This window comes from Rhinatrema bivittatum, chromosome 2, assembly GCF_901001135.1.
Source record: "Rhinatrema bivittatum chromosome 2, aRhiBiv1.1, whole genome shotgun sequence".
Classification (NCBI taxonomy): Eukaryota; Metazoa; Chordata; class Amphibia; order Gymnophiona; family Rhinatrematidae; genus Rhinatrema; species Rhinatrema bivittatum.
The window spans coordinates 319,934,556-319,950,044 of NC_042616.1; positions in this window are offsets into that span (position 1 = coordinate 319,934,556).

Sequence of the window (15,489 nt, forward strand, 5' to 3'; positions counted from 1 at the left end):
CAACAAATTTGCAGGTCAGCTTTTTTTTTTTTTAACTTTAACTGACAGATTGTGCTTCCTATCTTTTTTCAGGTCTCTAATTAACATTTAATGCTTTTGCCCACTTAGGGGTAAATTTTAAAAGCCCTGCGCGCGTAAATCCAGCCTGATTTACGCGCGCAGGGGACTTGCGTGCCGGTGCGCCTATGTTGCATAGGCTGCCGGTGTGTGCAAAGCCCCGGGACTCGCATAAGTTCTGGGGCTTTGCTTGGGGGGCGTGTCAGGGCGTGTCGGGGGTGTGTGGGAGCAGTGCGGCAATCGGGGGCATTCCAGGGCCATGGCTGAGGCCTCCGAAGTATCCCCCGGGCCGGGGAATGGTGATCCGGCAGCCGGCCGGTGTGCGCAAGTTACGCCGGGCGTAGATTTGTTCGCGCCGGGTTGTGCAAACAAATCTACGCCCGCGCATAAGTTTTAAAATCTGTCCCATACTGTACATAATCGTTCACAATGTGTTTCCTGACTAATTCTGTACTTTTAACAGTATGGAGGCCTCTCTGAGGAGACACAGAATACACAAATCCTTCCTTCTAGTTCAGCTTCTTTCTCTTACACACACAATTTAAGCTATCCCATTGCTTTTTTTTATCTTTAGAGCTTCCTACATTAGTGACATCATTAGCAAATAGTTCTTGCCTTGCTAGTTATATACCTCTAATGTTCAGGAATGCATTAATAAACTCCCTTTTTTTGTTATTTTTAGAAGTAAAGATTTTTTAGATAATTTTAAATTTTTTTTTAAGTTGAGAAATCTTAAAAACTATGGTGCTTTGACGCAATTAAATATCCTTACAGTAGCCTGTTCATATTCTGACTTGCAGTTACTTATGTGTAACCATGGTAATGCATGGTGAAGGCATCTGAGCTCTGATTCCTTTTTTTTTTCTCTGCATTTGAACAGATGGATCTCGTTTTTACCAGCCAGGCAAAAACTCATAAAATTAATGTGAATAATCCCTATGAATCAAACCAAACAATCTAGACCAAAAAAAGCCCCAAACCCATAAAAATCCACCTCACCCCACTAAAAAGCCACTGTGAAAAATTCAACACTTCACAAATGTCCAAGGAAACTAATAGATATCACTGCCAAAGCACTTTTTCCAAAATTCAAAAACATCTACCCCAAAATAAGGGATGAATAGGATCCCCAAACATCTTCTGAAATGTTCTCAACTCTCCCACAATGGGTCTAATAATAATAACTACCTGAAAAAATTGTTTTAAAGCACAAATTCTAGTGTTGTACAGGTCATAGGACCCCCTGACTACCACCAACAGTTTGGACATACAATGTTTTTAGGAGACTTTAATATTTAATACATTGAGTTTGCAAGGTCCACCTGAGATCTTCTAACATGGTAGGGAGCTTCCCCTGGAGTTGTTCACCCGAATCGCTAAGATTAAAATTTTTTAATTTTGCTTATTTCCTTTAACTTTTTAACTTTAAACACTGCCCACATGACTGGGAATTTAGGTACCCACTAACATCTTCACTGATAGCAAGGTGTGGCCTATACATCACCATCATGCTGGGGTCTTGTCTAATGTCCTCCGATGTCCTTGACTGCTCTTTGGATGCAGTGGCAGATTTCCCAAGGCTGCTGCTGCCTTTTTTTAAAAAATAACTTATTTAATCTGTTTTATTATAAACATCAATGTGTTCATCAAACAATACCCCTAAACAACGCATAGACTATATCGTCCCCCCATCCTCAAGACCTTATACTCATAGAGTAGATTTTAAAAGGGTCCCATGTGCGCCATTTTATAAATATGGTGTTGCAACACACTACTGCATCGGCAGCATTAATTTGCTGAGCTATTCAGAAACATTGGGCAATCTTACAGTTCATCCTATATTTCATTCTCCTTTGTAGTTTGCCTTTTCTCGAGGACTAAACCTTCAAAATCATGTTGTGCATCAAAGTGATCAAGTTTAACAGCTGACGTGGTAGTGAGGTAATATGTAAGTGCACATTTAAAGACGCACATGCTCACTACCTTTTTCAAGTCTACCTAACAGCATCTTGAAGCATTTCCTTTGCGCTTTAATATGCAGTCTCGGATTGTATTTTGTGAGTAAACATATTGAAGAGACTTCTTGTGCATATGTCCTGTATATGCGCTTTTTCATTTGAATTTATGTTTTCTTTACAGAGAGTCAACATTTATAAATACGAGATACAATTTCCTTTTGCCGATTGTGAAATACATTGCCAGCCCCTGAGGCAGCGAATGTGAAATGGGATATTGCGTTGGGCTTTTCCGGATGCGGGAAGTATCTCGCTTTTTATTAAAAATTAAAAAATAATGAAAAAATGAAAAAAATGACAAATTATCTTTGATTACGTTCTTGGACCTATGGTTAAAGAAAACCCTAACATGGTGAAAAAACTGGAAGACTTATAAAAAGTGGTCCCAGTATCCGCAGAGGGTGGTATGATGGTCCCTATAAGAAAATATATTATTCATAATTTTTCTTCCCTCTGATATTAGTATTTTGAATAATACTTCAGTTATGTTTTGATTATTTCTAAAGTCCTTATTAGGCAATTTATATTTCTGTGCTAGATCTTGAAAAGGACACAGGTTCACCAAATCCTCCTGAGTAAACTGGTATATGAATTCTAGTTTCATGTTTTTCTATCTGTGAAATACCAGACTACCCAACCCCAGCAAAAATTGTGGGTTTCCAGAGACTAACAGAAAGTGGGACACACTAAATCTCCTTCCCAGATTATTTGACAATACTCTCCAGGCTAGACAAGATGTCATTATCAAAACATTAGCTTTAAGATAATCCATTACAAGTATATTTGGCATATATAATATATTATTCAAAGTGATAGGAGCCCACCTCTCCTCTAAAAGCTTTGTGGATGTATATATAGATGTGCCGCAGAACCAGTCCTGTATATGTCGCAACATTCAGGCCAAGTTAAATAGATGCAAATCAGGGCAACTCAATGGACCCAAAGTAACACTCTTGGTTTCTGATTCCCCCAAATACAGACACTCATAATCCTATTAGTCTCAAATCTTTCATATCCCTCTTATTAATCCTCACCGGCAGGCAGCATATGTGGTATATATAGTCACTGAAGTAATATCATCATTTTTGATAAATATAATATCCCTATCAGGGAAAAAGGGAGTACTCCAATCTTTTAAATTCCCTTTCATCTCTTTAATGTTCTGTTCATAAACCTTAGAGATATCTGTAGTGATTTTGATACCCAAATATTATTTCCTTTTGTACTCATTTTAATGGGAATACCCCTTCCCAATTGTCCCATAAGGTTCCTAAAACATTTAAGGCTTCCAACTTACCTGCCTTGATTTTTAATCCTGAGAAACGTCCAAAATGTACCTGTAGTTCTTGTGCTGAATGCAGGGAGGCCTCAGGGTTGGTCAAAAAAATTAAACGACATCTGTAAATGCTGAGATTTAAAATTTCTTCTTTATTTAGAAGCAATTCCACAAAAGTCTCTTTTTCCTCTAAACCCTCACTAAAATTGCCATCAACATCTCTGCCTTATTGCCAAATCTGAATAATTTATGTCTATCAGAAGTCATCATCATTTTATGTGCTCTTTGATGTAGAGTAGTCTTTAATGCAATTAATAACGTGACTACTACGGTAAAAAAATAAAAAAACTCCACCAACAAATCCAAATCTCTGTTCAACATAGTAAACAACCTCATCGCCGAAAACATCAACCCCAACTCAAATGTAACCAAAAACTTAAGCCAATATTTAGCCATCTTCTTTAAGAACAAAATTTCCAAAATAACTGATGCCTTCAACACCCCATCAATCATAGAAAATCAAATATCAACAAACAACATAACTCCATGGTTTGATTTCGAACCTATCTCCAACATGGAAACAGAAAAAATGCTGAGAAAAATAAACCCTGCACGTCATGACATGGATACCATCCCCACCCGAGTGTTAAAGGAAATTGCTCATCCCATAGCCCTGACAGTCGCAGCAATCATCAACAAATCACACAAGGAAGGCGAGCTTCCTACCAAGCTAAAAATCGCCACAATCACACCATTACTAAAGAAGAAAAACCTTAACCCAGAAGACTTAAACAATTACCGCCCAATTTTAAACCTACCCCTTTTTGCTAAATTGACGGAGAAGGCAGTCCTGAAACAACTCGACGAACATCTTGACGACCACAAAATTCTATATCCCACCCAACACGGTTTTAGGAAAAACCTCAGCACAGAAACCCTCCTACTCAACCTTTCTGATACCATTCTAAGAGGCTTAGATAACAAACTAGGTCATCTACTGATCCTCCTCGACCTTTCAGCAGCCTTTGACACAGTTGACCACAAAAGGCTTATTTCTAGCCTATAAACCATTGGGCTCGCTGGCAAAACCCTAAGCTGGTTCACCTCTTTCCTTAAAAACAGGTTTTTCAAAGTCTCCTACAACAACAATTCATCTGATGCTATCCCCCTTGAAACAGTTCCACAAGGGTCTGCACTATCGCCTATACTCTTCAATATCTGCCTTCTACCTTTATGCCAACTCCTATCAAGTCTAGGCATCACATACTACATTTACGCGGATGACATACAACTCCTCATTCCAATCTCTTCCATCATTGAAGATGCAATGTCAAGAACAGCCTCACACCTTGATGCAATTCATAATATGCTAAACAACCTAAAATTATGTTTAAACATGAACAAAACTGAATGTATTCTAATTGTAAGAAAAAACTCAGGATCAATAACCACACCACCCTTCCAAATTGACAACATTCACATTCAACTTAAAGACAATGTAAAAGACCTTGGCATATGGTTAGACAATGAACTAAACTACAAAAAACACATTACAACAAGAACAAAAGAAGGCTTCCATAAACTTCCATAAACCCCGACCCTTTAAAATAAATCCCCCACCCTCCCGAACCCCCCCAAAATGTCTTAAATTACCTGGGGTCCAGTGGGGGGTCCCGGTGTGATCTTCCACTCTCGGGCCATGGGTGCGTTAATAGAAATGGCGCCGGCGCCATTTTGGTTCCTGTCCCCCGACATTACGAGCGCAGGAGATTGCTCCCGGACCCCCGCTGGACCCCCAGGGACTTTTGGCCAGCTTGGGGGGGCCTCCTGACCCCCACAAGACTTGCCAAAAGTCCAGCAGGGGTCCGGGAGCAACCTCCTGCACTTGAATCGTATTGCCGTATTGCAAAATGGCACCGGCCATACGGCCGGCGCCATTTTGCAATACGGCAATACGGCCATACGGCCGGCGCTATTTTGCAATACGGCCCGAATATTGCAAAATGGCGCCGGCCATACGGCCACGGCCGGCGCCATTTTGCAATACGGCAATACGATTCGAGTGCAGGAGGTCGATCCTGGACACCCGCTGGACTTTTGGCAAGTCTTGTGGGGGTCAGGAGGCCCCCCCAAGCTGGCCAAATGTCCCTGGTGGTCCAGCGGGGGTCCGGGAGCGATCTCCTGCGCTCGTGACGTCAGGGGACAGGAACCTAACCTAACCCTAACCCTAACCCTAATGTCTGAATCGGGCGCCATTTCTATTAACGCACCCGTGGCCCGAGAGTGGAAGATCACACCGGGACCCCCCCCCCCCCCTGGACCCCAGGTAATTTAAGACATTTGGGGGGGTTCGGGTGGGTGGGGGATTTATTTTAAAGGGTTGGGGTGGGTTTTAGGGTTGTTTTAGTGTGCCGATTTTCCCGCTCTCCCCCTTCCCCTCCCCCTTCCCCCGATTTACGATTTTTGACAATAAATCGGGGGAATTCCTATTGTATCGCGCCTCTAACGATTTTTGACGATTTAAAATATATCGGACGATATTTTAAATCGTCAAACGATTCACATCCCTAGTATAAACAGTGCTTGCACTAGCCTTTGACATACCACAATGATGTTTCAAAAGTAATATGTGTTACCATTTGACAGTACATGCTTGTGAAAGCTTTGCAGGAGAAAGGACCTTCATATTTCTCCAAATGTTTTTCAGAATGTATACCTCATTGAACCCTTCATTCAGAAGATTCACAATTGCAATTTGTTCCATCTATGAAAGATGCATATCTTTGGGAAATTTGATGATGGAAGTTTTCAGTGGCTGATCTCATGTTGTATAGCACGCTCACTGTTGAAATCTTATTTAATTTGTTTTATATACCATCAATCTGGAACATCTCTTACATGATCATGGGTTGTTTAGGAAAACGTTAAAGACATTTCTATTTTAAGAAGCTTAAGTGCATCTTTTTAGATATAGTAGTTGAGCTTTTCATTTGTAATATTTTCATGAATTTTTAAAATATTTTTAATTGCATAAGTTTTATTGTAATCTGCTTAGCACAGGTTTCCAATATAAGTGGACTACAAGAGATTTAAATAAATATTACATATTCACACATAAAATGCAACACCTCTACTCAACTGTGCTTTAGTATTCTAATGTCAAATTAGTTTTCAAGCAACTTTGCTTGAAAACTAACTTGAACAGGATTGCTGATAGCTATAAATGGAGCTTCTTTTGTAAGTAAAAAAAAATCTAATTTTGAAGTGAGTATAACTTAGAACTTAAAACATACCATGCTAAGGTATTTCAAACAGCACTTGGACTGGAAATTTAAATATACTTTTTCTGCTGGAAATTACATAAGGTCCTTTTCAAAGCTAGTAATTAATTTATCACACCTCAGTACACACAATTATGATTTGTCTTGTGAAAGGCTTGAATGTGTTTTATATATGCCCTAATGTGTTATTTTCTCTTGCATGGTTATAAATTTGATGTTGACAGTACTGTGGCAGAAGAGCAGATGGGAAAATGATGAAGCAGGAGGTTCATGAGGATGAGGTTGAATAGGAGGGAAGGTTATATTAGGAATGAAATTAAAACTGTCATACAACAACAAAAAATAGCTACATTAGATATAAAGAAGTGTAATCTGTTGTCAGGCTCTATCAAAGTAGAAATGTGTCATTGTCTCAATTAAAACTGATGACATTAGATCCATATGCTACTTTTTTATTTCATTGGCTAAGAATTGTATCATATCTATGCCATTCATAACAAGTGATGGAATAATGCCACCGGATCTATTCAATCCAATTTGTACAACAAAAGTATAGTTTACTTATTAGGTTCTAATATAATTTCAGCTGTCTTTATTGTGCATTGTAGACATCAGATTCATATGTTTGTTCAACTCCCGGAAAAATGTAGGTAAGTTTCCTGGAAAACATAAGGTAAGTAGATGTAGGGAACCTTTGGTTTCTCTCCCAGAAGGAATGTACTAAATAAATTGCTGTGGAGGTCCAGTATAGACTTAGGGGCAGATTTTAAATACTTGCGCGAGCGCGTACTTTTGTTCGCGCAGCAGGCGCGAACAAAAGTACGCTGGATTTTATAAGATACGTGCGTAGCCGCGCGTATGTTATAAAATCCGGTGTCGGCGCGCGCAAGGGGGTGCACATTTGTGCAACCTGTGCGCGCCGAGCCCAGTGTGCGCTGCCTGTTCCCTCGGAGGAAACTTTCCTTCGCCCTCCGCCCACCTTCCCCTCCCTTCCCCTACCTAACCCACCCCCCCGGCCCTATCTAAACCCCCCCCCCCTTACCTTTGTCGGCAAAGTTACGCCTGCTTTCAGCAGGCGTAACTTTGTGTGCGTCGTCCGGCTGCCCCGCTCCATGGTCCGGTCCCAGGGGCTGTTCTGGAAGCCGCGGCCATGCCCCCGGAATGCCCCTGGGCCGAAACCACGCCCACATCGCCGCCCCAAAATGTTGCGCCCCGCCCCCTAAATGTCGCGTCATCCCGCCACGCCCTCGCCACGCCCCCGCCACACCCCCAAAGGAAGCCCCGGGACTTACGCGCGTCCCGGGGCTCTGTGCGCGCCGTAGGCCTATGCAAAATAGGCGCGCCGGCGCACGAGGGCCCTGCGTGCGTAAATCCGGGAGGATTTACGTGCGCAAGGGTTTTAAAATCCGCCCCTTAGTGAACAGAGGTTTGGGTTTTACTTCCCCATGTGGGAGCTGCAGATCTAGATGTTCTAGATATTTATCATCCCCAGGCACCATCAATCCTTGTGTTTGTTTAGTTTGGATTTCAAGCAGATAGGAGCCCTCAGTCTCCTGCTGTGGAGATTGGGTTGAACTTTCTGCAGTCAGAAAGTTTATGCCTCTGTCCTGATTTGGATTTTTTTCTTAATTAATGGAAAGAAGCTGGAGATTTTTCCCTTTTGGGGTTATCCTCCCATCTGACCCGATTCTGCTTATTTTAGTCTTTTAATCCATTTTTGGAGAATTCCATGGAGAGCCTGTTCCCCCTTGTTGCAGTACATTGGGGCATCCCTATGTTCAAGGCTGGATCATGGGATAGGGGAGACCTTCAGCGAGCTATCTCTCCTTCTGAGGATGGACCTGACAGTGACTGAAGAAGAGAAGTTTCAGCTTTAAATTAGCTGGCCTTTTGGATTATCTCCTCTGTTTTAAGGCAATATTTTATTCCACCCTTCCTGCCTCTTCTTTGAGTTTTCCCATTTTGGGGTTTAGAGACTATTTTTGTTCCACTGGGAGCTGATGGCCCTAAGAACCAGGGACTCAGTAACCAAACCCTAGGGAGTGTGGTGCCATTCACCTAGAAAGAACCTGAAATAAGGAGGAATTTATCTATAGAATAGGATCCTTTCCAGTGGTATAAAGATAAAGAAAAACTAGAGGATACAAAGTGATGGGGAACTGAAGGTAATACAAACTTTGTTGATTTTAACTTAAGTAGAATACAAGTGAGAGTAAAGTGCCCCTCTGGTACTTCCTAAGGAGTTATAGGATTCAAAAAGACTCAGGAAATGTATGGAACTTGGAACTTTGTTCTGATAACTTATTGAGACAAAACATTCTAACATTGGGGAGAGAGTGGGACCTAACAGAGTAACATGCTAACATAGTAATGACGGCAGATAAAGACTAGATGGTCCATTCAGTCTGTCCAGCAATTTACTTATGGTAATAACTGCCTCTCCATGCAAGTTATCCCCATGTTTTCTGTTAAGGATAGTAACTGCTGCTCCATGCAGTTTGCCCCCTTGAGTTCTGTTAAGGGTAGTAACTGCTGCTCCATGTAGGTTATCCCATGCAGAAATGTTACACCATCCCTTTCTTTTAGACAGGGATCTGCAGTGTTTGTCCCATGCCCTTTTGAATTCATTAACTGCTCTTGTCTTCACCACCTCTTATGGGAAAGCATTCCAGGCATCCACCATCCTCTTTGTGAAGAAATATTTCTTGATAATGGTTTTGCTCTTCCCCCTGGAGTTTTATATCATGACCCCTAGTTCTACTATTTCCTTTCCAGTGGAAAAGGTTTGAAGTTTGTGCATTGTTAATACCTATCAGGCCATCCATTGCTCCTTCCATGTGACAGGGGCTGACCAATGTCACCGGTAGCCTCTGTCACATGGTAATGGCAAAGCGCCACCAGCACCATTTTGATTAGTGACAGCCGATGGCCCGAGAGGGAGAGATTGCTCCCGGGACCCTGCTGGACCACCAGGGCTTTCAGTAAGTCATGGGGGGGGGGGGATCGGGATGGTGGGGGGGTTGTAATAAAGTAAATTTGAAGGGTTGGGGTGGGGGTTTTTTTTCGGTCCGTTTTGCCAAAAAAAAAAAAAGAAATGTAGGAAAACAAAGTTTTCCCCGAAGCGCTCGACCCGAAAACTTAAAACTAAGCACATCTCTAGTGGTTAGTGCAGTTATTATAGCTGGGTTTAAAAAAGGTTTAGATAAGTTCTTGGAGGAGAAGTTCATTAACTGCTATTAATCAAGTTGATTTAGGGAATGGCACGGGCCATCCATTGCTCCTTCCATGTGACAGGGGCTGACCAATGGCACCGGTAGCCCCTGTCACATGGTAAGGGCAAAGGGCCACCGACGCCATTTTGATTCCTGGTAGGCCCGATAGTGGAAGATCACTCCTGGGACGCCCACTGGACCACCAAGGCTTTCAGTAAGTCTTGGAGGGGGGGTGGAGATCGGGATGGTAGGGGGTTGTAATTAAGTAAATTTGAAGGGTTAGCTTGGGTTTGGAAGTTTTTTAATTAAATGTGCCCCTCCTCCCTACGCTAACCCAAAAAATCAATTTTTCCCGAATTTCTGGGAAAATCTGTTTTGTGATTCAGATCTTCCGAACCAGTACAAATTAGACAATTTCATTGAAATTGCCTAATTCATTCTAAACGAATGCACATCCCTACTAACCACAACTTCTGGCAATAAATTCCAGAGTTTAACTGTGCATTGATTGAAAAATAACTTTCTCTGATTAATCTTAAATGTTCTATTTGCTAACTTCATGAGGAAACTAGAAAATAACTGAAAGGTGCAGCTCCAAAGGTTAAAAGTATACAACAGGAGAGGACAATGTTTAAAAATAAAATCTTATAAGTACAGTCCAGATGTCTTCCATGCATTAAGAAGGGTGGGAGGAAGGCAAAGCAATTAATGGCATGGTTAAAAGGTGAGGTAAAACAGGCTATTTTAGCCAAATAAATCCAAAAACATTGGAAGAATGATTCATCTGAAGCATAAGGATTGTCAAGTTAAGTATAAAACGTTGATAAGGCAGGCTAAGAGAAAAGTTGAAATGAAGTTGGCTATAGAGTCAAAATCTTATAATAAAATCATTTTTTTTAATATATCCGAAGCAAGAAATCTGTGAGGGAGTCGGTTGGACCATTAGATGACCGAGGGGTTAAAGGGGCTCTTAGGGAAGCTAAGGGCATTGCAGAAAGACTAAATGAATTCTTTTCTTCAGTGTTTACTAATGAGGATATTGGGGAGATACTGGTTCCAGAGATGGTTTTCAAGAGTGATGATTCAAATGAACTGAACCAAATCACTGTGAACCTGAAAGATGTAATAGGCCAGATTGACCAGCTAAAGAGTAGCAAATCACCTGGAGTGGATGGTATATACCCCAGGGTTCTGAAGGAACTAAAAAATGAAATTTCATATCTATTTATTAAAATCTGTAACCTATCATTATACCTGAAGACTGGAGGGTGGCCAATGTAACCCCAATATTTAACGAGGGCTCCAGGGGCGATCCAGAACACTATAGATCAGTGACTCTGACAACAGTGCTGGGAGAAATAGTAGAAAATATTCTTAAGATCAAAATCACAGAGCATATAGAAAGACATAATTTAATGGAACACAGTCAGCATGGATTTACCCAAGGCAAGTCTTGCCTTCCAAATCTGCTTCATTTCTTTGAAGGGGCTAATAAACATGTGGACAAAGGTGAGCCATTAAATGTAGTGTATTTGGATTTCCAGAAGTCATTTGACAAAGTCCCTCATGACAGGCTTCTAGGGAAACTAAAAAGTCATGGGATAGGAGGCAGTATCCTTTCGTGGATTACAAACTGGTTGAAAGACAGGAAACAGAGAGTAGGATTAAATGGTCAATTTTCGCAGTGGAAAAGGGTAAACACTGGAATGCCTCAGGGATCTATACTTGGACCGATACTTTTCAATATATTTATAGATGATTTGGAAAGTAATACGACAAATGAGGAAATGAAATTTTCAGATAATACAAAAGTATTCACCTCCCCTTTGAGGAAAGGCTAAAGAGGTTAGGGCTGTTCAGCTTTGAGAAGATACGGCTGAGAGGGGATATGATAGCGGGCTTTAAAATCATGAGAGGTCTAGAATGGGTAGATTTGAATCGGTTATTTACTCTTTCAGATAATAGAAGGACTAGGGGGCACTCTATGAAGTTAACAAGTAGCAAATTTAAAACAAATCAGAGAAAATTATTTTTCACTCAACACACAATTAAGCTCTGGAATTTGTTGCCAGATGAAGTGGTTAGTACAGTTAGAGGAGCTGGGTTTTAAAAATGGTTTGGATCAGTTCATGGAGAAGAATTCCATTAACTGCTATTAATCAAGTTGTCTTAGAGAATAGCCACTGCTATTACTGACATCAGTAGCATGGGATCTACTTAGTGTGTGGGTACTTGCCAGGTACCTGGATTGGCCACTGTTGGAAACAGGATGCTGGACTTGATGGAGACTTGGTCTGACCCAGTATGGCAATTTCTTATGTTCTTATATTCTTATGTATTTTTGTTTTTTACTAATTTGAAGTACACATTTAAATTCCCTGCTGTTTACTGAGTATGCTCAGGTGATGTCACTCATTCAAACAAGGCTGCCTCCTGTGCCCCAATCTCTGTAAAGAAACATAACTGCCAACTGAACATGCTTGGGGTGAAATCATCAAACATGGTGACCTCCTTTTAGCTGTAATGTCATTTCTGGTGATGTTATCCAAGATCACTGCTCCCAAGACACCTGTTGCCATCTTGAAAAACATATTTGCAAGGTGAAAAAAGGGGCATGGTGTGGGATGGGGTAGGCCAAATTTCAGCAAAAAGGCAGGAAAAGAGGGTGGGGTGGTAGTGGAGCTTGGAACAGGGATGAACGCTGAATGGTTGAGAGGAAGGCCACTGGATGGGGCATAACTCAGAACTAAACTTTGATTGACTGAGCTGCCTGCTACTCACCTGTCAAAACAAATTTGACAAGTGCTGTAGCATATAACTACTTATATCTCATTCTATTAGAACAGGGGTGGCCAAATCCTGTCCTTGAGACCCACAAACAGGCCTGGTTTTCAAGATATCTGTAATGAATATGCATGAGATAGATTTGCATACAATGGAGGCAGTGCATGCTAGAGATGTGCTTCTGGTAAAAATGTCATGTCAGGCTTCATTTTGGGGGCCCCCGACAGGAATTAGTGCACACCAACTCCCGTTAGTGCGCACTAACTAAAAAAATGAATTTTTTCTGAAATTTCGGAAAAAATTCAATCGTCTTTCGGTTCTCTCGAACCATTCTGAATTAGGCAATATCGTTGACATTGCCTAAGTCAGGAAGAACGATTGCACATCCCTAGTGCATGCAAATCTATCCAATGCATATTCATTGTGGACATCCTGAAAACCTGGTCTGTTTGTGACTCTTAAGGACCAGTTTAGACCATCCTGATGTTGATGAAGAAGAGGAGGAGGAGGAAGGTAAGCTAGAAGTAAATGAGGAGATACATCACCAGAGTCAGGTGAATGTGCATTTATTTGCATGGTGTTCTCCATGTGATGAATAATATATTAACTGAAATTAGTACTTCTTTGTCCACTCTTCTTTTTGGGGTGGGTGAAGCTTTGCTGCATTTGATTGTCCAATTGTGGCACTACTCCACTGTTGTATCTGGTTCTCGAGAACCACAAACAGGCCAGGTTTTCAGGATGTCCACACAGACAGTAAGAGGCACCTGCTTTTATAAAGGATGATTGGTCCATGTTAGCAGCTTCACATGGGGTTGTTGTAACAGACAAAGTGCATTCTTCTCTCCCCCCTCTAAATGCATGACCCTTCTACAAGGCCAAGCCTTCATAGGAATCCCAGGGGGGGGGGGGGCTACAATTGCATTAAGATACCCAAATTCAGATAAACCTGGATTTCTAAACAAGAAGTAATATGTTGCATTCTCCTGAATATAAGGAATTTACGGTAAAGAGAATGGTGATGATTGTGCACTACTTCTTTAGGAGAACAATGATTTCTAAAAATAATATGAAAACAGAATTATGTAAGTCTAATTCCTTGATAATGGTTCTTCTGGTGTTTTTGTTTTTTTTTTGTCCCTATGAAAAGACACTAATGAAAAAAAACAGATTGAAGGTATATAAGAACAAGAGAAAAAGCTTTCGTTTTCAGAAAATAAAATTTAAAACTAGTAGTAATGAAAATATTTAGATAACTCTGTTGGCTATTAAAACAATTCCATATCATTAATATTATACTTGTTTTATTTTAGTCATAAGCTGCAGAAAGAACCCTAATGAGGCAAGCAGAGCAGACAGCCAGACATCAGGTTAACTGCTCTAAATTGGAGTTTGCAGGATGAATTTTGTCAAATAAAGCTTTCAATTCATAAGCAATTATTTAAAACTAAATTGGACCATATTTACCTAGAAGTATTTAATAGAAGTGACTACCGTAATTGGTTACTAATTCTTATGAATTAAGTGTGCCTTAATTATGAACTTGTAAGATAGATATACAATCATACATATAAAACTAGCACAGGTAAATAGTAGTTGTAACTATTTACTCATAAAGCTGGGGGTGTGCACTGGAGTCATGCATTACCCCTGAACTCTTCACTTGCAACAGTCTTTGAGATGGATGGCAATGTGGTCAGTATACTGATCTGATGCATCTCTGCAGCAGAGAAGGAGGTGCCTAGAATTATTGTGGGCTTCTCAAACTGTTGAGCTCATTACATTATCTCAACTCTGGTGCTTTTGCTGCCTTGCTCTACACCTATAATTGGGGGTTTTAACACCAGTGCACCTTTTACTTTGCTTTTCTCTTGGTGCCTTGGGATGTTCATGTTCCACTTTTGCTCCTTTTTTTTATTTTTTGGTGCCTTGAGCTCTTCAAGCCACAGTTTGATTTGCTTTACTACTCTCTTGATGCCATAGAGTGTCAATGCTACTATTGTTGGTACCTATTGCTCCTCTTTTGTGCTTTGGCGTTTGATGCCACTCTTCTTGCTGCCTTGTTCTGCACCTTTGCATTGTAATTTTAACACCAGTATTCATTCTGCTTGGTCCTTCTTGGTGCCTTGCTTTGTATTTTTCCTCCGCTCCTAATGATTTTACTTTTACTCAAAACCATGGGTGTTAGCAATGGTTATACATGACTCAGGTGATCCACCATCCTGATCTGACCAAACCTGCTGTCAGTTTGAATCTTCTGGGCATACCATATGGATCTTACACATTTGCACCTGATTCCATGTCCTCTTTGATGCTTTCTTCAAAGTTCTTTTCAAATAACCTTACAATACTGACTAACTATTGGTCTTGTCCAGAATTTAGCCTTCGATACCTCAAGCAAACCATCCTCAAGCAAACCAAGAGAATGCCTGATCCCAGTTAGTCATGGGCCACTACTGACCTAACATCATCTAAGGTCTGAACCTCAGTCTGAATAACTTGGTCAAGGAGGCAGACTTCTGTGTATGCCACATTTCCTTCATCATGAAGATGGGAAAGAATTAGTACTGGACTGTCTTATAGCACTGGGGTGTTTTTACCTCAGCACAATCACAGCAAAGGGGAAGTCAATCTCCAAACCTTGACACCCCCCTCCCCCCCCCAATATCTTCCTCATTGATATCATAGGGAAATGACATCAGGGCCACCATAAACTTCCAAAAGAGATTTTCTCTAGCATCACTCTGCTCAGGGATAGTAACTTTACAATCTTCTGGCTTCTAGATGGTTCAATTATTAGTCTTTTACCCTATACACAGTTCTGCAAAATGATTTGCACATGAGGGCCATTACGAGCTTTTTCA